Source organism: Leucoraja erinacea, chromosome 18, assembly GCF_028641065.1.
Source record: "Leucoraja erinacea ecotype New England chromosome 18, Leri_hhj_1, whole genome shotgun sequence".
NCBI lineage: Eukaryota > Metazoa > Chordata > Chondrichthyes > Rajiformes > Rajidae > Leucoraja > Leucoraja erinaceus.
The window spans coordinates 38,336,150-38,362,943 of record NC_073394.1 but is presented as its reverse complement, the minus strand read 5'-3'; the positions used below and the strand labels follow the sequence as shown (position 1 = coordinate 38,362,943).

Genomic DNA, 26,794 nt, shown 5'->3' with positions numbered 1-26,794 from the left:
CCACATCATCTAAACCATCTAAACACGCACCAAGAAACACCAGTTGAAAAAATAATAATTTTGTCATTTATTTTTTCACATAAATTACGTGAGATTGAATTTTACTCTGCATTCATCTCTTTGGCAGGTTATTTCTGAATTCCATAAGGATCAGATTTACCTGAATGACATGTATTGTAAAACATCAAATTAAGACATTTGACAATGTCAGTTGTTCTCAATTTTATTTTGGTTATAGTCTGGTTACAACTTTAAAATGTCAAAATTAAAAGATGTAATTATTCATCAAACCCTTTTCAGCCATTGTAACCAGCGAGTTTGCTATTCCGACTGCACACGCCCAGTTCATAGGTCTCGCCAACTGTGCTGCTACATGTATACACACCTGCGTTTAATCCGTGGTCAGGAACGAACCCGGGTCTCCGGCGCTGCAAGCGCTGTTGAATTGCTAATGGACCATCCCCGTTACCTCCCGAGTGTCCCGTCTCTGTCCGGGGTCGGCCCGGAGCAGTAGCGGCCCCAGGCTTACAGCCAGCGTGGAGAAGAAGCGCTAACTCCACTGCTCCGGGCCGGTGTCCCGTCAGTCCAGAGCAGTCAGTTAACTCGGTGGGACAGGCAGAGTTGAGCTGGAGTTAGTGCTTCTTCTCCGCTCTAGCTGTAAGCCTGGGCCGCCACTGCTCCGTCAGTCCAGGGTCACCCCGGACATCTCCGGCCGCCCCCGGACAGGGATGGGACACTTGGGAGGGTTACGGGGAAGGTCCAGCAGCAATTCAACAGCCGCAGATCTGGGTTCGATCCTGTTTTGATAAATCCCATGATTCCTTGCTTTTTTCGGAATACCGAACTCGCTTATTTAGAAAAACAACCAATTTCTATTCAGTCTGAAGAAGAGTCCCAACCCGAAACGTCGTCTGTCCATTCCTTCCACAGTTACTGCCTGTGAGTCCCTTCAGTACTTTGCGATTTTCTCATGATTCTAGATGCTGCAGTTCATTAACCTTTTTTCATTCAATAATAGATGCTTGTAATCCCTTCTGAAGTTGGTGCTAAATAAACTTTAAACATGTAATATGAACAAAACTGCACAGGCTGGAACCCTGGACAAAAACAGAACCGCTGGAAGAAATCAGCCAGTGGTGCAGCAGGTAGAGCTGCTGCCATGCAGCACCAGAATCCCCGGTTCAATCCTGACCTCGGGTGCTGTCTTTGTGGAGTTTGCATGTTCTTCCTATGACCACGTGGGTTTCCTCTGGGTGCTCCGGTTTCCTCCCACATCCCAATGATGTGTGGGTTTGTAAGTTAATTGGCTTCAGTAAATTGCCCCCCTTGTGGGTAGGATAGAACTAGTACACAGGTGATGTGCCTTTCTCCGCGCTGTATCTCTTCACTAAACTAAACTAAATCCGTATAAAGAGAAACTAATTAATGTTTCGGAATACAGAGACACAAGAGACTGCAGATGCTGGGATAAATGAGCGAAACACAAAGTGTTGGAGAAACGCAATGAATCAGGCAGATCTTGGAGGGAATGGACAGACACTGTTTGGGTTGGGAATCCTTCTCTTTAGACTGAAAAAGGAGGGAGAAAGTTGGAAAAGAGAGATAGGGTAGAATAGACCTGGCAAGTGAGAGGTGGATAGACTCCTGAAGAATGGTCTTGACCCAAAACGTCACTCCAGAGATGCTGCCTGTCCTGCTGTTCTACCTTCAGTTTAAACCAGCATCTACAGTTCCTTCCCACACAAGTGATAGGTGGATTCAGGTGAGGGGGAAAGGGGGAGACTGGGAGATGTGTGGAGCTGGAGACAAAGGCTAGAGATGAAAAGGAGATAAAGGGTGCCCGATAAATATGGGTGGAAGGGAACTGTGGGATGGGGAAGAGGATAAAAGAGAAATGTGAGGCAGGGATGGGAGATTTCACAGACTCCGTTTTTGATAAGTTTAGAGTGTTGCAAGTTTTAATATTGTAACTGTCATTGTAAATGTAAAACAAAGACATACAGGTGTGTAGGTTAATTGGCTCGGTATAAGTATAAATTGTCCCTAGAGTACATAGGATAATGTGTTAATGTGCGGGTTTTACTGGTTGGTGCAGACTGAAGGGCCAGTTTCCGCGCTGTATCTCTAAAAAAAACTAAATTGGATTTGGAACATTGATCGCTGAAAGTTCAAGTCCAGGGTAAAAGACCAGGAAAGTGCAATGTTGGGTCATGTTTGTTTAGCCGGGTCAAGTTCAAAACTACGGCTAATAAACTGAAGAAGTTAGACCAGAACTTCAAAGGGATCTGACCAAGTCCAGCAGCAAATGGCTAGTTTATCATTAATTACATTAATGCAAATTCAGGGTTGAAAGGCAGTGTAAGTGAACGGGCTGAGCCGTTAATTGGATAAGTTCAGACTCGTGGCCAATACACTAGAGCCGTAAATACCTGCTGCGTATTAATTAGATAAGTAGAACACAAAGTGCTGGAGTAACTCAACGGATCAGGCAGCATCTCTGGAGGACATGGATAAGTGACATTTCAGGTCAGGACCCTTCTACAGCCTGCTCAACCAACGATCACCCGTTCTATCCTTCTCACAATTTACAGAAGCTATTTCACCTACAAACACACATGTCTTTAGGCTGTGGGAAGAAACCGGAGCACCCTGAGGAAACCCACGCGGTCAGAAGGAAAAATGTGCAAACTCCACACAGACAGCACCCGAGGTGAGGATCGAACCGGGGTCTCTGGCGCTGTGAGGCTGCAACTCTATCGCCGCGCCACTGTGCTAGACTTTGCCCCTCTCATGTTAAAGCTATTAGCTCCGTAAATGTGACCCAGATGTTTTGTGTTCTGGCGATCCAGCAGCTCCATGGTTAGGTTTTATTAATTGCGTGTATTTTAATTGAATTACATGAACGTAAGTTCCCCAGTTGGGATGGTCCACTCATATCCCCATCTCTGGATCAATGCTCCCGGGCCTTAAAAGTCCATTCAGTAACTTAACCACTGTACCATTGGCCCCACAAATTACCAACGCATCAACTGATGTATCGGCACACTGCCACTTTGAAATTCTTGTATTGTGGGGTTTTGTTAAACAGTCTTTTAATAAAAAATTCAGCCTTGCAGCTCCAGAGACCTAGATTTCATTCTGATCGTAGGTGCTGTCTGTGTGGAATTTGCACGTTCGCCCTGTGACCACATAGGTTTACTCCGGGTGCTTCAGTTTCCGTCCACATCCCAAAAGCATGCGGTTAATTAGCCCTCTGTAAATTGCCCCCAGGGTAACATAAAATGGGTGATCAATGGTCGGTGTGGACTCAGTGGGCTGAAGGGCCTGTTTCCATGCTGTATCTCAAAATTAAACCTAACTTGTAGACCGTGCAATAATGTAACTCTTATTATATGTTATCTTAAAAGATATATTCAGAAGTTTGAATGTTTTCTGGTAAAGTTGGTGCTGTACAATTCCAGTGAATGAGTGATTTGTAAAATCTCACCCTAGCATGCATATTCTTCCTATAACTTCAGGCACTAATATTGGCAAACCATTCATCTATGCCAAGTTCAGTCCAATATTCATCTCACATTCCTTCCACCGGTAACAACTGAATCTTTAGTTTAGAGATACTGCATGGAAACAGGCCCTTCGGCCCACTGTGTCCATGCCGACCATCGATCACCTGTTCACACTAGTTCTGTGTTATCCCACTTTCGTATTCACTCCCTAGACACACGTGAAGTTAATCCCATCAACAGACACAGGGAATAAATGCAGACTAACAATAGATAAAAGCACAGAATTAGGATTCACCCCGAATCTAAACTTGCATGAAATTAGAAACTGCATCTTTGGACGACACAGTGGCACAGCGATAGGGTTGCTGCCTTACAGCACCAGAGACCCGGGTTCGATCCTGACTACAGGTAATGTCTGTAAGAATGTCTGCACGTTCTCCCAATGACTGCGTGGGTTTTATCCGGTTTCCTCCCACACTCCAAAGACATGTAGGTTTGTAGGTTAATTGGCATTGGTAAAATTGTACATTCTCCCTAGTGTGTAGGATAGTGCTGCTCTACAGCATGTTCACTGATTGGCACGGTCTCGGTGGGTCGAAGGGCCTGTTTCCGCGCTGCATCTCTAAAGTCCAAAGTCCAAAATCTTCCAGAGTTCTTATCCTGAATGCAGGCCACACAATTTCTCAGCATTTACATTCTCTTCACGGAGATACATTATTTGCTCTGATTCCTTCAGTTCTGTTCTGTGACATATAAACATCTGTCATGCAAACCTTGTGGCCTTGTGGAATGTCCTTATGCACTGAAAGTATTTTGAAGGGAAGATTTTTTTTTAGCTCTTAAGTCTGGGAAATGCTGTACAGGCAATTTTGTTATTGGCATGTTGTGTGCAATTCCTAACATTTGGCCTCCCTGACCTCGGCACTTGGGATCACAACAGATAAAGTCAAACACATCAACATCTGTTCTTGTTCACACTGACTATTCAGCTAAAATAAACACCTGCTATCCCTGAACCAGACTCCATGACACAATGACAGATTTAGGGTTTTTAATATTACACCGATTCCCAACATCGGTGCTCTCTCGATGATATCCACCTCGGAGATTATCGTGATCGGATAGGGTTCACTTCCCAAACGTTAAACCAGACGTGAACATACAAGGAAATGTCACCAAGGCGGTCATTACTACATTGAAAATAAAAGTTCAAATATAAGCCTTTTTATTGCTAGATGCAGGAAGATTGTTCCCGATGTTAGGGAAGTCCAGGACAAGGGGTCACAGCTTAAGGATAAAGGGGAAATCCTTTAAAACCGAGATGAGAAGAACTTTTTTCACACAGAGAGTGGTGAATCTCTGGAACTCTCTGCCACAGAGGGTAGTTGAGGCCAGTTCATTGGCTATATTTAAGAGGGAGTTAGATGTGGCCCTTGTGGCTAAGGGGATCAGGGGGTATGGAGAGAAGGCAGGTATGGGATACTGAGTTGGATGATCAGCCATGATCATATTGAATGGCGGTGCAGGCTCGAAGGGCCGAATGGCCTACTCCTGCACCTAATTTCTATGTTTCTATGTTTCTATTGAAGGGATTTTGGAGCAAAAGACTAACACAAACTAGACCATGGTCCCACAAACACACTTAAGCCCCTGTCCCACTTAGGAAACCTGAACGGAAACCTCTGGAGACTTTGCGCCCCACCCAAGGTTTCCGTGCGGTTCCCGGAGGTTGGTGTTGGTTGCCGGAGGTTGCAGGTAGTGGAAGCAGGTAGGGAGACTGACAAAAACCTCCGGGAACCGCACGGAAACCTCCGGTGAACCGCACGGAAACCTTGGGTGGGGCGCAAAGTCTCCAGAGGTTTCCGTTCAGGTTTCCTAAGTGGGACAGGGGCATTACTCTGCCAGTCAGCGGCATCCGTTTAGTTTATTATTGTCACATGTACATTGAAAAGCTTTTTTGTAGCGTGCTAACCAGTCAGCGGAAAGACTATACATGATTACAATCGAGCCGTCCACAGTGCACAGATACAGGATCAAGGGAATGACGTTTAGTCCAAGGTAAAGTCCAGTAATGTCTGATTAAAGATAACCCGAGGGTCTCCAATGAGGTAGATGGGAGGTCAGGACCACTCTCTCGTTGGTGATGGGATGGTTCAGTTGCCTGATAACAGCTGGGAAGAAACTGTCCCTGAATGTTTACGCACTGTACCTCTAGCCTGATGGGAGAGGGGAGAAGAGGGAGTGAGTGGGATTATGTTGCTGATCTTGCCGAAGCAGCGTGGTATAGATGGAGCGGAGTTAGAGTAAGGGTGAGGACACTTGTTCAGACTCATTGTGGTACTTTGTGTCTATTTATAATCGCCGTATGTTATTTAATCTTCACATAAATCAGGACATATTAAGTTACATAATCAAGAGAATGATTGGAATATCTAATTGACATGTGTGAATATCATGGTCTAAAGTCATTTCCTCAGAATATGTATTGAATTAAATATCAAATGCATATATTTATGCACCTGACCAGTGACACATCAGCAAAAGTTCTCAAAGGCTTCAAACTGATTTGTGTCCCAGTTTTCTCTTGTATTTTAAATAACTTCCCACCTGTTATTACAACACAACATTTGCATGATCCTTCATTACATCGTTAACAATCAGTCACTGAATAAGCTATTAGGAATGTATTTTGTTCACCTAAATTTAAAGCTCTTTGTGCTATTATAAGGCACCAAATAAGCTTTTTAATAAGCTCCTAAGTTTAGAATTTAAGATGATGACTTTTTTGATAAAATACCAACATTAAATTGCGGTTCTGATTGTACTCCCACCGCAGTGTCAACATTTAAACACAATTTAAATAGAATGTTGTAGTGATTGGCTGCGCTCGGATTTGTCGCAGTGTGGTGAGATGGTGTGAGTGTTTGTGAGTGTGTATCAGAGTATGTGTGTCAGTGTGAATATATGAATCAGCACGGTAGAATGGGCAGGAAGTGATTCATACAACACGAGAACAGGCCCTTTGGCCTAATTCATCCATGATGGCCAAGATATCCCATCAAAGCTCATTCCATTTACCTGCTGCATTTGATTCAATGGTCGGCGCTTAATTCAAATAAATTCTGCTGGAAACATGGAACATAGAACAGTACAGCACAGGAACGGGTTCTTTAGCCCACAATGTTTGTGTTGAATATGGTGCCAAGTTCAACATCTCATCTGCCTGTACCTGATCCATATCCCTCTATTTCCCATGTAAAAGCCTCTGAAACGCCAGTATCATAGCTGCCTCCTCTACCACCCCTGCAGCGTGTTAAACATATCCCCACACATATCCAATCAACTTTGCCTTTCTCACCTTAGAGCTAGGCCCTCTAGTGTCCCACCCTGGGAGAAAGGTTCTGACTGTCTACCCTGTCTATACTGCACATCATTTTATATACAGTACATCTATCAAGTCTCCCCTCAATCTCCAATTTGTAGAGAAAACAATCCAAATCTATCCAACTTCTCCCAGTAGCTGAAACCCTCTAATCCAGGCAGTATTCTGGAAACCCCCCTCTGCGTCATTTCCCCAGCCGTTACATCCTCACATTAATGGGGCGACTAGAACTGCACGCAATACTCCAAACTTCTGGGAATTTATCCCCACACAAAAATCAGGAGGTTTGGGACTCCTGTGCAAAAAAATCTAAGTCCCAAACCTGCTGGCCAAATTCTGCCAGATATTACTTGAAGGTTCTATGATGTTGTGGAGTCATAGAGTCATAGAGTGATACAGCGTGGAAACAGGCCCTTCGACCCAACTTGCACACACCAGCCAACATGTCCCATCTACACTAGTCCCAGATCTTTATTGGAAGTTCCACCAAGATGCATGCCATGCATTTTCCATTTGTCAATGACGAGTGTCATCAGCTGTAAGTTCTGACCCCTTGTGCACTTCACCCCAGAAACCTCAATGATAGTGGTGCAATTAGTCTCCCACCTTCAATCAAAACATCCCATTGTCATCAGCCTTAATTTTACAATGTTGTTGTTTTCCAACATCTAGCATCTGCGTTCCTGATGTGATACTGAAACATAGAACCAAAGAACAACTCTGATGAAGGGTCCTGACCTGTTCATTCCCTCCTCAGATTCTGCCTGACCTGTTGAGCTCCTCCAGCGCTTTGTGCTTTTCGCAAGATTCCAGCACCAGCAGTTCCCTGTGTCATCAAAGAACATCTTTGTCTTGTTCCAGATAATGGACAAAGTCTGATACTCCTACCAAGGACTGTAGAAGCTTTACCTTTGGTTTTAAACTTATTGACATGGAAAGGAAGAGGGTTGAGTAAATATCGGCTAGGCTTTTAACTCTTGTGATTTTACTGTACAGAACATTAGTTTCATCAGCAGGTTGGTAGGATATAAGGTCCTACCTTTTAATTTATAAGGCACTTTAATGAACCTGCCTATTAACCTACACATTTTCTGGATTCATGAAGAATGGCCATTTAAACATAATGCAAAGTGCTGTCGAAACTCAGTAGGTTAGGCAGCATCGGTGGAGGGAATGGACAGGAGACGTTTCGGGTCGGGACCCTTCGTCAGACCAATCCCAACCCGAAGCAAAACATCACTTGTCCATTCCCTCCAGAGACGCTGCCCAATTCATTGCGTTCCTCCACCCCTTTGTGTTTTGCTCAGGTTTCCGGTATCTGCAGGTCTTTGTGCAACCTTTTAAGGATGGTACCCGTGTCCGGCAGATGTCCCAGATGCCTTCAGCGGGGGCAGGAAGGCACATCAGCGAGTTTCCTCTTCTTTGTTAATAAGCAACTCGGTTAAAGAATGCATTCTCTCACCCATCGCAGGTGCAGGGCCGTTACAATAAGATGTACAAAGTTAGGACACATAAGCAACTCAGTAGTCAGAAGATGAGAACCCGTTGCAGGAGAGGAAGAGGGGAGATGGAAGGGCATACTGTACTCACCAATGAATACTGGGTTTTGATTAAACAGAAGTTGGGACAGTGGAAGGCTTACATGGATGGGTTCTAAAGAACAAGTCTATGGGAGGACCAGCTGCAATCTTGAAACCCATTGTGGAAAGTTGCTTAAAGCTGAAATGTTCCATTTTAAAGCATTCCACTTACAGTGTATTTTGTGTTCTTCGAAGACCGTCGTTTCCTTTCAAATGAGGATTTTATCGGAAGGTTTGAAAAGGCCGGCATTGTCCCACATGCCCATTAGAGGCCACACAATGCTTGGAAGAGCCTGGGCCCATTCCAAAAGTGACACCATCTCAATGATGTCACCCAAAGTACAAAGGCTCCAACTGGGCACAGTGTCGGCCGTGTGGACGAGAACACTGGTAATGTAGAAATCAAAAAGATGGTGTTTGTTTCGCAACAGTGATGCCCTTGTTTACGTTGTTAAAAAGGAGGAAACACTTCCTTTTCAAATGGCTTTTGGAAGGAGCATCAATGCAACTGGGTGCACCTCCCAGAAACTGAAACTGGCCCGTGTAGAAGCAGAGAGACCAAATGATGTGACATCATATTATCCGTAGGATCGAAACCCAGCAACTTTTTAATGAAAATATTTATTTTGCCCAATGACCTCAACTAATGCTAAAGAGTTCATAACGCCTATGGTGAAGCCGCAAACACGCAGGACTCCAGATGTTTACCAAGTCGGCACAGTGGTGCAGATGGGTAGAGCCGCTGCCTCACACCGTCAGAGACCCGGGTTTGATCCTGACCTCAGGTGCTGCCTGTGTGGAGTTTGCACGTTCTCCCTATGATTGTGTGGGGCTTCTCCAGGTGATCCAGCTTTGTAAGATCATAAGTGATAGGGGCAGAATTAGGCCATTCAGCCCATCAAGTCTACTCCGCCATTCAACCATGGCTGATCTACCTCTCCCTCTTAATTCCATTCTCCTGCCTTCTCCCCGTAACCTCGGACATCGGTACTAATCCATTCCTCCCACATCCCAAAGAACCTGCTGCTAGGGGTGGTGGTGGTGGAGGCAGACTGGCAAATAGGTAGGATAAAAAATCCCTGCGGGTTTGTAGGTTAATTGGACCTCTGTAACTTGTCCTCTAGTGTGTAGGGAAAGGACGAGAAAGTGGGATAGCATAGAATTAGTGTGAACGGGTGATGCCGTGTTAGTTTCACTCTCCCCTGACTTTCAGTCTGAAGAAGGGTCTCGACCCAAACCATTTTCTCCAGAGATGCTGCCTGACACGCTGGGTTACTCCAGCTTTTTGTGTCTATGAACGGGTGATTGATGGTTGGTGTGGGCTCAGCGGGCCGAAGGGTTTGTCTCCATGCTGTACCTCTAAACTAAAGATGATTGAAGCAGGTAGTGATGCTGGACTGCCAGGTTAACACTGTGATTCGGATGGGATCAAGAAGGGATTTGTGGAAGAAATCAACACAGTGGTAGTAAAGTCACAACCATTGTTGAACAAATCCTTCTTCTTCAGTTTCTATCAACCAAAGGCAAGATTATGAGAATGGAAACAGGTAGATGGGGTGATAAAGAAGGTGTATAGTATGCTCACCTTCATCAGAGAGCATTGACAATTAGGGTCAGGAAGTCATGATACAATTTTATAGGACTTTGTTTTCACCACATTTGGAGTATTGCGTGCAATTCTGGTCGCCCCTTTGGAGGAAAGATGTGGAGGCTTTGAAGGGGGTGTAAAGGAGGTTTACCAGATTGATGCCTGGATTAGAGGTTATTAGCTGCAAGAAGATGTTGGCCAAACAAACCATTTTCTCTGGACCATCAGAGGTAAGAGTGTGGCTGAGAGGAGATCTGATAGAAGTATACAAAACTATGAGAGGCATTGATAGGGTAGACAGTCAGAACCTTTTTACCGGTGTGAAAATGGGCCAAAACCGGGGGCCGAAACGTTGCCTATTTCCTTCGCTCCATAGATGCTGCTGCACCCGCTGAGTTTCTCCAGCACGTATGCCTACCTTCGATTTTCCAGCATCTGCAGTTCCTTCTTAAAGACTAGAGGGCATGGCTTTAAGGTGAGAAGGACAAAGTTTAATGGAGTTGTGCGGGGCACATTTCTTTTTGTGCCTGGAACACGATATAGTAGAATTGGTGTGTATTATTTATTAGAATTGTTTATGAATGAATTAGAATTCATTATGTATTGGAATTGATCGACTGAGAGATAGAAAGACAAACACAATAGTGATGTTTAAGAGGCTTTTGGATAAGCACATGGATATGCAGGGAATGGAGGGATATGGATCACATGCAGGTTAGTTTACCTTGGCATATGTTCGGCACAGACTCTGTGGGCCAAAGGATATGTTCCTGCTTGCACTGTTCTCTGTTCTACGTCTTTGTTTTATTTGAAACTTCCAAGTAAGTTTATCTTGGCATCATGTTCGGCACGGACATTGTGGGCAGAAGGGCCTGTTCCTGTGCTGTACTGCTCTATGTTCTTATTCTAAGCTAATTGATTGAATTGAATTGGTTAAAAGATTAAAAGTGAACTCCCCGGTGCTCTGCCCTGCCCCAACCTTGCTACTTATTTATGTCCTGGTTTTAATTTAATATCCTTGACCTTCTTTGTTAGGTTTTGGTTTAAGTTAATTGTTGTAATGTGTATCAAGGTACAGTGAAAATCTTTGTTTAACATGCTGTCCAAGCAGTTCAGATAAGACATAGATACAATCAAGTCCAACACAAGTACAATAGGCGGAGGAAAGGGGAAGCATACAGAGCAGCACGGTGGCACTGCCTTACAGCGCCAGAGACCTGGGTTCGATCCTGACTACGGGTGCAGTCTCTATGGAGTTTGTACATTCTCCCCGTGACCTGTGTGCGTTTTCTCCTTGAGTTTTAATTTCCTCCCACACTCCAAAGACGTACAAGTTTGTAGGTTAATTGGCTTGGTGTACATGTAAAATTGACCCTAGTGCATGTAGGATAGTGTTAATGTGCGGTGATCTGCTGGTCAGTGTGGACCCGGTGGGCTGAAGGGCCTGTTTTCACTTTGTATCTCTAAAGAGTGCAGAATATAGTTCACAGCATTGTAGCGCATCAGTTCCAGAGACAAAGTCCAATGTCCGCAATGGGGTAGAGGTGTTTTATGTTCTAAATAAATGCAAAACTGAACAATCCCCAACTTCTACAGAAGGCTGATTACTGCTGCAAGCAGTCGGTACTAGCTCATGGACCAAAATGGCATGGTGCTAAACAAATCATCTCGCAAAGGAATGTGTCTTATGAATTTTGTTAACATTTCATATGTCGAGATGCTTCAGTGCTTTCACCAGAAGAAGGAAAATCTATTACATGTCTGCCTAGCAGGGCAGGGAGAGGATTGATTGGGAGAAGGCAGGAGAGTGACTTTTGATCGTACGGTTTAACAAGTGATTCGGGCCCCTGCCTCTTCAGCTGAACAAGACGACATTACCTATTCAGACAAAAGTGACAGGCGGGACATTGCGCACTCCTCTCCTCTTCTCACACAATGGGGGAAAGCACTGGCAAAGCCGCTGATCAAATGAATCGGCCCTTTCAAGAGAAGCACGTTGTCTAAATCAAAGCTGGACAGAGTGAACCGCACATTATTAAACAAGAGAGAAAAATGAAACTGAGTGATGTTAAATCAACTTGAATTGCTCCAGGGAGCAGCGGCTTTGACAGCAGAGAGAGCTCAGGCTAAACCTCACATGGGTTTTTATTGCAGCCATTCTTATTTTGATTTGTGGAGGAGAGCAGAGCTGCATACATTACAGGCAGTTCCGTACTGAGGGTATCTGTGGTCCTGCAAAGGAGGGCAATTGTGGAGGGAATCATCACACTCTGGGCAAAGGCAGAGCACCTGTGAAACAAAACGGACACAAAGTGCTGTAGTAACTCAGCGGGTCTGGCAGAGGCTGGTGAATCTGTGGAATCCATAGCCACACGCGATATTGGAGACCAAGTCTGTGGATATTTTTCAAGGGGAGATCGACAGATTTTTGATTGGTATGGGTGTCAAAGATTATGGGGAGAAGGCAGGGGTTGAGAGGGAAAGATAGATCAGCCATGGTTGAATGGCAGTGTATTTCGATGGGCCAAATGGCTTAATTCTGCTCCTATGACTTATGAGCATCTCTGGAGATCATGGATAGGTGATGTTTTGGGTCGGGACGAAGAAGGGTCCCGACCCAAAACACCAACTGCTCATTCCACAGATTCTGCCTAACCTGCTGAGTTCCTCCAACTCTGTCTTCTCATCAAGAGTCCAGCATCTGCAGTCCCCTGTGTCTCTGTCTTAATTGCAATAATATTGATTCTTTCATCTAGACACCTAGATCTATTGTTAAATAAAAGGAACATTACATTTTCTTTGCCTGTTTTGTTGGGCCCATTTATTCCTCTTCATTGTTCTCAAGAGAAATCCTTGATAAACAACACATATGTTATTCTGATATCATACGTTAGTGGTATTCCACTCGAATGTGAAACTCCATCAAAGGACTAATGCACTGCACATCTATTCTCATTGCTTTACAACATGGTTGAGTGTAAGCTTGGAGGTGTTTCAATAGGCTGTGATGTCAGAGTTGTACAGCACGGAAACAGGCCCTTCAGCCCAATCCGCCTGTGGAGACCAAGATGTCCCATCCAAGCTAGTCGCATGTACCTGCATTTGGCCCATCTCAACCTTTCCTATCCATATACCCGTCCAAGTGTCTTTTAAATATTGTTCCAAATACCCCCCACCATCTGAGTGAACAAGTTATTATATAAATGCAAATATTTCCTGCACTCCAGAGAATTTCACATGCTAAATTGAAACATTCACTAAATGAACTCCAACGTGCTTGAGCCATTATTAACTTCAAAACATTTACACTGAATCTGAAGAATCTGAAACTGTAGGTGAAGAGCTGAAATATCATCTGTCCATTCTCTCTACAGATGCTGCCTGACCCGCTGAGTCCCTCCTGCACTTTGTGTTTCTCTCAAGACTCCAGTTCGTCTGAAGAAGGGGTCCGACCCAAAAAGTCACCCATCCCTTTTCTCCACAACTGCAGCTTCCTGATCTGCTGACATACTCCAGAACTTTGTGTCTATCTTTGGTATAAACCAGCATCTGCCATTCCTTGCTTCTACTTTCTGGATCTTAGCTGTTTATGATCTGGTGTGCAATTTACACCTTCATATTGGATTCAATAACATTGAAACCCAGGCTGTGTCATAAACCAGATAAAGTCTGTCATCTGCTATAAAACTCTGAAATGTCATATTTTATCAATGTGATATAAAAATGTTTTTTATTTTTTAACCAGATAGTCTGGGTAACATCAGATTATGTTTCATCGAAGCGATGTTGAATGATGCTGTATAATTCAAGCAAATAGCTAGATTAATTTATGTATTGGAATTGACTGATTGATTGAAAGACCCAGCCTGGAAACGGGCCCTTCGGCCCACCGAGTCCACTATGTTATCCCACTTTTGCATCCACTCCCTACACATTAGGGACAATTTACAGAGGGCCAATTAACCTGCAAACCTGCATGTCTTTGGGATGTGGGAGGAAACCGGAGCACCTGGAGGAAACCCATTCGGTCACAGGGAGAACGTGCAAACTCCGCACAGACAACACCCAAAGTCAGGATCGAACCCGGGTCACTGGCGCTGTGAGGCAATGGTTTTACCCGCTGTGCAGCACAAATGAATAAATGAACTTAACATTCACATATGTTAATATACTTTAAAGATTTAAAATGATCAAAACTCTCTATAGAAAAACATACTGATGAATCCAGGCAAAGATCCAAGGTCCACAAATAGAGGATATTATCATACGTAAGGAGAAAAAGGGGCAGAAGATTAAGTATATTAACTACCGGCAATTAAATGACACAAATTGAGAGATTTAAAAAATGGTGGGCTGTATCTGGAAGGGAATGATGAAAAATGCTCGGAAGTTGCTTTGTTTTAAAACCATGAGGGGAAAACCCTCTAAGGCTACAAATTTAAACTTTATGAGAATGGGCAGAGCAGTGAAAACATGAAGGAAAATTTGAATGAACGAGGGAGCAAAGCTCAGGGGAAAGTGCAGCTGGACATTAAATGTGAGAAGCATTTTGTTCAGCTGCGTCTTGTCGTGGAATGTGAGAGATATATTAGAAGACATGGAGTGGGATTCATCTTGCCCTGATCAATACGCTCCCTGCACCCTGCCAATCAGATCAATATCTGCTAAAATAATACCAGGCAAGTATTGTGTTTTCTAATTTATTCAAGAGCATTGCACTCAATTTAACCGAAGCTAACACCCATAAATTTGCTACTTCAACAACTGTTTTTTTTTTAATTCTCAGAAAGTAAGCAATCTGCCAAGGCTGCATTTATTACACATCTACTTTCTCCTAAGAGGCTGTTGTTCCTTTATCTATTAGTATGTAGAACAGCACAGCCTAGGAACAGGCTATTCGGCCCACGATGTCTATGCAGAACATGGCACCAGGTTAAACTAATCTCCTCACATGATCCATCTCCCTCCAACTCCACAATACCCTTGGTCCTGGCATGTTGGTCGGCATGGACATTGTGGGCCTATAGGGCCAGTTCTTGTGCTCTACTATGCAGTTCTCTATGTTCCAGGCACCCACCACTATCCATGTGAAAAACTTGCCACGTACATCTCCCTTTAAACTTTGCCCCTCTTACCTTAATGCTATGCCCTCTAATCCTTGACATTTCCACCCTATCTATGCCTCTCATACATTAATATACTTCTCTCACATCTCTCACATCTCCCCTCAATAATATTTCAGAGAGAATAAATCAAATCTGTCCGACCTCTCCCTGTAGCTAAAAAAAGACACAGAGTGCTGTAGTAACTCAGTGGAGCATCTCAGGAGAATATATGAAACACTTTAGTCGAAAGAAGGGCCCCATAAATTCATAAGCTATAGGACCAGAGTTAGACCATGCAGCCCATCAAGCCTACTCTGCCATTCAATCATGACTGATCTATCTATCTTTCCCTTTCAACCCCATTCTCCTGCTTTCTCCCCATAACCACTGACACCCATATTAATCAACGCCCAAGCCCACACATCTTTGGGATGTGGGAGGAAACCGGAGCACCCATAGGAAATCCAACCCAAAACGAAACATATCCATGTTCTCCAAAGATGCTGCCTGACCCGCTGGGTTTCTCCAGCACTTTGCATCTTTTTTTTTAACAAAACAGCCTACAGTTCCTTGTTTCTATTCTCTGTGTAGCTAATGCACCCTAATCCAGCTGACATACTCTAGCATTCGATGTCTTATAATGTACGTAATGTAATGTTGTTTAGAAACCCCTGGTGTCCTATTAATGGTTTCATGGTTAAAGTTTATCACCACTCCTAGCAGATGCTAATGTCACACCCAGATACCTTACAGTGGTATAAATACAGAGAGAAGGATATGTCCCAGTAGTACAACATACATATTATCGGATAAATTACTATAACAGCGTGATCATATGTTCATATGTTCATAAGTCATTGGAGTAGAATTAGGACATTTGGCCCATTGAGTCTATTCTGCCATTCAATCATGATAGAACTAGTATACAGGTGATTGCTGGTGGGCAAGAACTACGTGGGCCGAAGGGCCTATTTCCACACTGTATCTCTAAACTAAACATCTCTGGAGAACATGGATAGACAACGTTTGGGGTTGAGTCCCTTTGCTCAATGTATGCTGGAAATGTTTTGCACCTTACCAATATTGAGACCAACTATAATGCCAAAAAATTAACTAGACTAAGATCCACACAAGTCAACAGAGACGAGATCCAAACTGGGACTTGGTTTCACAATAGGCAGTAAGTGTATCAATTAAGACACTTTGCCACAGCTACAGGTACATTTCCGTTTGATGTACAGGCTTAATAGTTACAGATGGTGAATTAATCCAATCTGGTGACTTTCTATCTCACGTATATTTGTTGACAGAACATCTGATGCCATTTTTAAAACTCAGAATGTCATCCATTGAATTTCTTTAGTCAGAGGGTGGCGAATCTGTGGAATTCATTGCCACAGAAGGCGGTGGAGGCCAAGTCAATGGGTATTTCTAAGACAGAGAATGGCAGATACTTGATTAGTGCGGGTGTCAGGGGTAATGGGGAGAAGGCATGAGAAGGAGGGATAGATCACCCATAATTGAATGGCGGAGTAGACTTGATGGGCTGAATGGCCTAATTCTGCTCCTATCACCAATGAACTTATGGGTTGCATGTTATGGATGCACAAGGGCACAAATACATCAGTGAGTTTCAATGTTACTGTTCCAGGATCATTTCTAATTGTAAACTTCCACTGGATCACTGCAGATGATGGAAATCTGAAATTTCCATTCAAAAACAGATCAAAATACTCAGCAGGTCAGGCAGCAACTGTGGAAAGAGAAATAGAATGAACATTTCTCGGTCGATGACCTTTCAACGGCAATAGAAACCATACTGTCGGGTTGTTTCACGGCTTGGTTTGGGAACAATTCTGCCCAAGACAGCAAGAAATTGTCGAGTGCTGTGGGTGCAGCCCAGTCCATCACACAGTCCATCCCACTTTCTCATCTACTTCCTACACACCAGGGGGGATAGGATGGAATTGAGGTACATGGAAATGATTTCAGTGGGGTGGGAACAGGCAGAAACAATGGATCTGCCATGGCAGTTCTATTCATGGATTTTGGGGAGAAGGTAGATGGTGCGGGGCTGGGGAACGATAAGGTTGTAGGTGGTAGAGGGCAGATAAAATCACAGATGGTCTCAGAGATAATGGCCTGGTGCTCATCTGTGGGGTCATGGTCCAGGGGCAAGTAGCAGGAGGTGGCCATGAGGTCTTGTCAAGTAGGAGGAGGGTCTGAAGAAAGGTACTGACCCGAAATATCACCATTCCTTTTTTTCCAGAGATGTTGCCAGACCCATGGAGTTACTCCAGCACTTTGTGTTTATCTTCAGTATAAACCAGCATCTGCAGTTCCTTTCGAGTCATAGACATAGAGTCATAGAGTCTTCCGGCGTGGAAACGGGTCCTTCGGCCCAACTCGGCCCACACTGGCCAACATGTCCCATTTACATTAGTCCCATACAACATGTCCCATTTACACTATTTGGCCCATATCCCTCTAAACCTGTCCTATCTATGTACCTATCTAAATGCTTCTGAAACATTGCAATAGTACCTGCCTCAACTACCTTCTCTGGTAGCTCATTCCATACACCCGCCACCCTTTGCATGAAAAAGCTACTCCTCACGTTCTATTAAACCTTTCCTCCCTCACCTTAAACCTATATCCTTTGGTTCCCGATTCCCTTATTCTGGGCAAGAGACTCTGTGTGTCTACCCGATCTATTCCTCTCATGATTTTGGGCACCTGTATAAGATCACCCCCAATCCTCCTGCGCTCCAGTCATGGTGGCGCAGCGGTAGAGTTGCTGCCTTACAGTGAATGCAGCGCCGGGGACCCGGGTTCGATCCCGATTATGGGTGCTGTCTGTACGGAGTTTGTACGTTCTCCCCGAGACCTGCGTCGGTTTAATCCGAGATTTTCGGTTTCCTCCCACATTCCAAAGACGTACAGGTTTGTAGGTTACTTGGCTTGGCAAATGTGAAAATTGTCCCTAGTGGGTGTAGGATGGTGTTAATGTGCGGGGATCGCTGGTTGGCGCGGACACGGTGGGCCGAAGGGCCTGTTTCCGTGCTGTATCTCTACTGTACTTTTTTATAGTACATCTTTACTATAACATGGTGGCAAAAACTGAACCCAATACTCTAAATGCGGTCTCACCAATGTCTTACAGAACTGCAACAGTTGTAGCTTCTACACACACTATAACTGCCGGCTGGTGGCTTTGGTCATGTTCACCACTGCCACTGCATCATGCACAGCTGGCACCCATTTGTTCTATTTATACCATCAGACTTTTTTTTAATTGTGGGCTGAAAGACTCATCTGTGGTGTATGATTCCTCAACCACAGTTCCATGGGTTAGAACTAAGGTCTAATAAAGAAGTATATTTCAAAGGGGTTTCTCTTAAGGGGGCAGGTCACCTTGAAAATGGATGATGTTGAATGCAATGCTTGTCAAACGTAGAACCACATATGAATTATGTGTTGAGGTGGTCAAAGTAATTCTGTTTTCAGAACATTTTTGTGCTCGAAATGAAACAGCATTTAACTTGAGACTGCTTAAGGCAGAAGTTTAAAGACATTGCCACCATATATATTACAGTATATATTTTATCCTTGGTTTATTTGGGTGAATTATTTCAATTTGTTTTATTTCTATTTTTTAGTGATACAGCATGTGAGCAGGCCCTTCGGCCCACCGAGTCCATGCTGACCATCAATCACTTGTTCACACCAGTCCTGTTCTCCCACTTTCGCATCTGCTCCCTGCACACGAGGGGCAATTTACAGAGGGCCGATTAACCTACAAATCCACACGTCTTTGGCATGTGGAAGGGAACCAGAGCACCTGGAGGAAACCCACGCAGTCACGGGGAGAACGTGCAAACTCCGCACAGACAGCACCCGAAGTCACGATCGAACCCGGATTTCTACCTCTGCACCACTATGCCCCCTCTAAGTTTGAACAAAAATGGAACATAAAACGTGTATCTTGTGGAAACGTATTGAATTCACTCTGCATTTAACCCTCCTGAAACGTGTGTGCACTCTTTACAACTGTGGACTTTGGTCTCATCAGCTCCCTGAGCAGATCTGGCAGGATTTGCTATGCAAGGGAGCCTTCACATCTGAGAGCCAAGAAAACCACAGCATGATTGCAAAGGAGCCAACATGATGTCAGACTGGGGCATACCTCTGTTTCTTCATGATTGTCCTAGTTTCAACTGGAAGTACTGCATTCGATTCATCAAAACTAAAATCTCTTTCACCGACAAGGTTAAGATCGATAAAAATACCCTCGTCAATAATTTAAAAATGCTAGCACACTGAAATCTAATTATACACAAAGCTAAGAATAATTATAATGGAGAGAGCAAAGGCAGCACAGTTAGCCGCAGCCTCTCAGCACCAGAGAAGCGGGTTCGATCCTGTCCTCGGGTACTGTCTGTGTGCGGAGTTTGCACCTTCTCCCCGTGACCGCGTGGGTTTCCTCCGGGTGCTCCAGGTTCCTCACACATCCCAAAGACGTGCGGGTTTGTAGGTTAATCGACTCTCTATAAATTGCCCCTGGGAGCATAGAATGAGAAAGTGGGATAATGTGGAACTAGTGTGAACGGGTGATCGATGGTTGGCGTTGACTCAATGGGCCGAAGGGCATGTTTCCACGCTGTGTCTCTAAACCAAAAAATATTGGAGCGTGGAGAAAAATGAACCAAAATCAGCATGGATATTCTCCAACATGCTGAGCAATCTACTGAACAATACATGGTAACAATAATTAGAATGTAAAAACCGATTATCCCCTTTATACTTGATTGATCATCAGTAGATCCAACAATTATGCAAACGCATCCACTTCTCTGCCATCTCGCGACAATCAGAACAGATTTTTGTTTTAGTTTATCCAAAATATAAATGCTTTAAATTAAACCTAGTTAAAATGCAAACAGTTTGCAAAAATAACAACATATGGATTTAAAGGCAGCATCTGAACTATGCGCTGCATCAGCCAGAGAATTCAGAGTCATCAGTTTTTAAGCCAATGTGACTGGCAAATCCTGCAGGCTTGAACAATCTACTGAACTACATATGGTGATGACTGAACTCTGTGTCTCAGGGCACTCTCCCAGCTACTGCCCCCCCCCCCCCCCCCCCCCACCCCCATAATACTAATCAGCGTCCACAACAAAATCCTGTGGAAAGCGTATTTTAATCCAGATTATTTTTAATGCAACATCCTCTATTAACAAGGGCAATTAAACTGCAAGGCACAGCATTTGATGCAATGAAAATCATTTGCCATGGTAAGTGGAATGTCTTAAAATGTTCCCAATATAGTCATAGAGTCATACAGCGGGGAAACAGGCCCTTCGGCCCAACTTGGACATGCTGAGCAAGATGCCCCATCTACACTAGTCCCACCTGCCTGGGTTTGGCCCATATCCCACTAAACCATTCCATTTGTCCAAATGTCTGTTAAATGCTGCTATAGTATCTGCCTTATCTAGCTCCTCTGGCAGCTCGTTCCATATACATACCACCCCCTCTGTGTGAAAATGCTGCACCTCACCTTAAACTAATGTCCAACAGAACCTCAGACACTCAGACTTTAGAGATACAATGTGGAAACAGGATCTTCAGTTCACCGAGTCTGTGCCGACCAGCCATAATTTAACATCCCAACTTCTACACTCAATACCCTGACTGTTGTGGGCCAATGCACCAAAACCCTTCTTGACCGCCCTGTGTATCTGTGACACTAATATTGAAACCAGTTTTCATTCTGTTTTATAGTGCTTTGTTGGATTTTGTCAGCCTTTCTAATTATTAGCCATGACCCCGAGGCCCTAATTAGCTTATTTTTACTATGCTGTATGTACTTGGGAGTTCCAAATAAAGCAAGAACGTAGAACATAGAACAGTACAACACAGGAACACAACCTATGGCCCACAATGTCTGTGCCAAACATATGCCAAGGTAAACTAATCTCTGCCTGCACATGAGCCATATCCCTCCATTCCCTGCATATCCAGGCACCTATCTAAGCACCTCTTAAACACTACTATTATATCTGGCTCCACCACCACCCCTGGGCTGTATGTTCTAGCAACCTACCACTTGCTGTTCAAATAGGATTAGTTGAACTTGCAGTCAGATGAACTTAGTTTATCCTGGCATCATATTCGACACGGACATTGTGGGCCGAAGGGCCTGTTCCTGTGCTGTGCTGTACTGTACTGTACTGTACTGTTCTATGTTGTGTGTTGTACGTTCCACATTCGCCCTCTTAGGAGCAGATTGTCTAGTTAAACGTTGGCAGGTCAGTTTTGGATTAGACGCATGTTAAGTACCTAACCGAGCAGAAGGCCTGGGCTGCCATGTCCAGGCAGAGATACTGTCTTGTGCGCCAGCAAGGACTTGGCACAGAGATGGCGGCACTGCCCCCAGAGACCAGAGAGAGAGAGAGCACACATTCCCTCTGACTTCCCAACTCTTGGGCAGAGAAACTTACGTGCCTGCTAAACCCACCCTGATGTAAGCTGGAGAATCACAACCATTTGATGAAGGGGTCTCATAACGCCAGCCAGCAGATCATTGATTTAACTGTGGATTAAAAGTCTCATTGTTTTCAGCGTGCACGAGTACATTTTAATGCTTCAATATGTTTTGTTTTTATCGTTTTAATTATTTTAGACTTTCGAGATGCCACGCGGAAACAGGCCCCTCGGCCTTCCGAGTCCGCGCCACCAGCGATCACCCCGTTATAGAGCCACACAACTGGTAGAGCCGCCGCCTCACAATGCCAGAGACCCGGGTTCGATCCTGACCTTGGGTGCTGTCCATGTGGAGTTTGCATGTTCTCCATGTGATCACGTGGGTTTTCTCCGGGTGCTCCGGGTTCTTCCCACATCCCCAAAATGTGCAGGTTTGTAGGTGAAATGGCTCTCTGTAAATTGCCCCCTAGCGTGTAGGCAGTGGATGAGAAAGTGGGATAACACAGAACTAGAGTGGACGGGTCTGTGTGGACTCAGTGGGCAAAGGGCCTTGTTCCATGCTGCATCTAACAATCAATTTCAATCAAGTGGTGCTATGAGCTTAAATATTTTTTTTAGTTATGGGGACAATTACCAGCCACATTTCTCCTCATGAATAATACATATGTAAAGCAAATACTGTATGATGGCCTTTTGCTCCCCTTTCTGTGAATAGCATTTTCTTGCAACACATGACAATTCAAGCTAACTGAGTCCTCTGGAGCCATTTTGATTCATTACTGTGGTCATAAGCACTTAAGACTCTTTCAGTTCACTAAAGGTCCCAGTTACCAAAAACTACGCAGAGAATATGAGCTACATTGGCCATTTAGTCCAAGTGAGTATAAGGGTATCCAGCTCACACTAAAGGCAACTAATTAAATGGCTCAAGATTTATCTTTTAAGATGGCCTTTTCTTTAAAATGAAAATGGACATAAAATGTTCTCTGAGTAACACACGGCCTAGTTAACAGCTACAATGACCAGGACAGCCCAGGTAGTGGTGATCACAAATGCTGTTGGACAGCAAGTAAATGGAAATGTGTAGGAAGGAACTACAGATGCTGGTTTAAACCGAAGATAGACACAAAATGCGAGAGTAACTCAGCGGGACAGGCAGCATCTCTGGAGAGAAGGAATGGGTGACGTTTCGGATCGAGACACTTCTTCAGTCTGAAAAAGGGTCTCAACTTGAAACATCACCCATTCCTTCTCTCCAGAGATGCTGCCTGTTCCAGTGAGTAAATGGAAAGGCACACTTGCCACATCAGGTGGTGAAGCGGTAGAATTGCTGCCATACAGCGCCAGAGGCCCGTGTTCGATCCAGATTATGGGTGTTGTCTGCATGGAGTTTGTACGTTCTCCCCGTAACCATGTAGGCTTTCTCCAGGTGCTCCGGTTCCCTCCCACACTCCACCGACGTACAAGTGGCAAGGCCCTCGAGGGTTGGCTCTCTGTAAATTGTCCCTAGTGTACGGGTCATCATCTCGGTGGGCGGAGAGGTCTGTTTTCAATAAACAAATCTAACTTATGAGCTCCCTCAATGGATAGCGGGAAAAGCCACCAGCCACCGAGTGAGCAAACTATCCACAGAGAAAGGAGATCTTAGGTTCAATTCAAAGCAGAATGAAACAGTTGGAAATAAATGACACAAAGAGTGCTGGTGAAACTCAGGCAGCATCTCTGGAGAACATGGACAGGTGACATTTCAGGATGGGAAACTTCTTTGTTTGGGTCTCAGTTAGGGTAATGGGATAAGCAAAAAGTGCTATTTTCTTTACGGTATCAGCCCTTCTGAAATGTTTTTGCTTTTTTGGGATCTTTTTGAAAGATACAGCATGGAAACAGGTCCTTCTGCCTACCAAGCCCACGTTGACCATCGACCACCCATTCACACTAATGTTATTCCACTTTCACATCTTCCTACACACTAAGGGCAATTTACAGAGGCAGATTAACCTACAAACCCGCACATCTTTGGGATGTGGGAGGAAACCAGAGCACCTGGAGGAAACCCTTGTGGTCACAGGCAGAAACAGGGAACTCCAGAAAGAACCTGAGAGAAGTGTATAAAATGATGAGGCATAGATAGGAGAAACAGTCAGAACCTTTATCCCAGGGTGGAAATGCCAAAGGGCAATTATTTTTACACAGGTGGTGGCGAGTGCCTGGAACGTGCTGCCAGGGGTGGTGGTGGAGGGAGATACAATAGGGGCATTTCAGAGATATTTGGATTAGGCACATGGATATTCAGGGAATGGATAGATATGGATGTGTTGGATGATCAGCTATGATCATATTGAATGGTGGTGCAGGCTCGAAGTGCCGAATGGCCTAGTCCTGCACCTATTTTCTATGTTTCTATGTAAATGCAGGGAGAGGAGATTAGTTTACCGTGGCATCATGTTCGGCACAGACATTGTGGGCCAAAGGGCCTGAGTATTGTTCTGTCCTCTATGATGGTATAAAGCTGTCTACGTCAGTTGTATAGCAATCTAATCCCTGTGAATTGCTATTCCAGTTGGCATTATTGTTATTGCTTGTTGTTAACCTTGCGAACCTTGTAGAAAGTTTCAGACAATTTGAGTAGGTCTGGACTCTGTGGACATCTAACTGATTGACAAAGTCTAATGAGGTGTTTGGTAAACTGCTCACAACAGCACGGACTTTATAGTACCTGCGTATCCATCCAGCAGAGAAGATTGGTCGTCCATCAGTTTTAAGAGTCCAACATAAAATAAATCTGGCCAAATCCAACCCAGTTTCTTGTGTCACAAGTGCACGACATTCGAGTCCAATAATAAATCAATCTTAGAAGTTTTATGATGTGATCTGTCATACAGGAGACAGAAGGATTTGGGGGGGAGGTCTGTTGATCGGACATATTTGCTGCTCCCACTTTAGAAGTCATTGGAGAAGATATGGGTTAAAATAGCAAACTCTCCTGCACAGAAATTTCATTCGAATCTTTGACAGAAGTGCCAGTATCAAAATGGAACTGATGTACTACAGCACAATGCAGTCCTGAGAACTATATTCTGCAATCTGTGGGAAAGACACCAAGTGCTGGAGTAACTCACCGAGTCAGGCAGCATCCCTGGAGAACATGGACAGGTGACAGTTTGGGTCGGGATCCAAAATGCCACCTGTCCATTTTCTCTAGGGATAGATACAAAACGCTGGAGTAACTCAGCGGGTCAGGCAGCACCTCCGGAGAAAATGTACAGGTGACATTTCTCCACGGATGCTGCCTGACCCATTGAGTTACTCCAGCATTTTGATTCTTTCCTTGGTAAACCAGCATCTGCTAACTATAAATTTTTATTACAAAATATTTTTCCTGACAGGCAATATAAAGAGATTTTAATTAGACATTTCTCCAATTTAAAAAAGTCTCTTCATTCCCAAAAAAGGCGAAAATTATAATTCAGCAAGGCCTTTTGTGTGGAAAGGCTAGCTATTAACTAATTCCTCCTGTCTTTGTCTGTGACTCATCATTTACAAATGGCTCACTACAAATGAATATCAACATACCAAAGTTTATTTATGACTGTAGACTTTAGAGATACTGTGCGTTAACATGCCCTTCAGCCCACCGAGACCACGCCGACCAGCGATCCCTGTACACTAGTATTACCAATAGACAATAGACAATAGACAATAGGTGCAGGAGTAGGCCATTTGGCCCTTCGAGCCAGCACTGCCATTCAATGTGATCATGGCTGATCATCCCCAATCAGTACCCCGTTCCTGCCTTCTCCCCATATCTCCTGACTCCGCTATTACCAAGAGCCCTATCTAGCTCTCTCTTGAAAGCATCCAGGGAACCTGCCTCCACCGCCCTCTGAGGCAGAGAATTCCACAGACTCACCACTCTCTGTGAGAAAAAGTGTTTCCTCGTCTCCGTTCTAAATGGCTTACTCCTTATTCTTAAACTGTGGCCCCTGGTTCTGGACTCCCCCAACATCGGGAACATGTTTCCTGCCTCTAGTGTGTCCAAGCCCTTAACAATCGAATATGTTCCAATGAGATCCCCTCTCATCCTTCTATCCTACACACTTGGGACAATTTACAATTTACAATTTACAACATGCAAAACCTGCATGTTTTTCGTGGGAGTGTGGGAGGAAACTGGAGCACCCAGAGAAACCCCACACAGATCACAGGGAGAGCGTGCAAACTCCGTAGTCAGGATCGAACCCGGGTCTCTGGCGCTGTGATGCAGCACATCTACCGCTGTGTTACTGAGTCATTGATACAACTGTACTGCTATAACAGCTGATTCAAAAGAGTGTTATCTATACATTGACATAGAGGTTCTCTGAAACTTCTCTTACTCTACCCAGTTAGTCACGGATGTGAATTAGTTGTGACTGTCCGCGCTATCACAGACGCGAAACATGAATGATACGGTGCAACATCTTTTTTGTTGGCATGAAATTGTAAATTATAGATAAGATCAGTCTTATTAGCCTGAAGCTACTCAAAAATAACTAAGGTGGAGTGAGGATCGAAGAATTTTGGTATTCCATGATGTCAGCAATATATCAACAAGGGATGCAAACTAAACACTCCAATGGACCTTGAACTCCCTAATGGATCACAAAGCATTATTACTACAGCAACCATCCATTATAACTACCTCAATATCACTCCTCAACCAAAATATGACCATAAGACATATTAGCAAAGTTTGCCCATTCAGACCATCGAGTCAACATCATTCAATCATAGCTGGTCTATCTTTCCCTCCCAACCCTATTCTACTGCCTTTTCCCCATAACTGCTACAAATCACTAATCTATCATCTCCATCTTAAAAATACCCAATGACAGCCTCCACAGCCGTCTGTGGCAATGAATTCCACAGATTCAATGTTGCTGATGTTGTCTTGATACTCTCACTAATCATGAACCTGTCAATCTCCACTTAAATATACCCAATATCTTGGCCTCCGCTGGCAATGAATTCCACAGAATCACCACTCTCTGTCTAAAGAAATTCCTCCTCATCTCCTTTCCAAAGGTACGTCCTTTCACTCTGAGGCTGTGCCCTCGGCCCTAGACTCTCCCACAAGTGGAAGCATCCTCTCCACATCCACTGTG

The 26,794-nt window shown here is 44.2% G+C and overlaps 1 protein-coding gene across 6 annotated transcripts in view; it reads right to left on the bottom strand.

The window, feature by feature from the left end:
* The window catches only part of sox6 (SRY-box transcription factor 6), a 428,636-nt gene that overhangs the window by 318,884 nt on the left and 82,958 nt on the right, over positions 1-26,794 (bottom strand). The gene's annotated exons all lie outside the window — the stretch shown is intronic.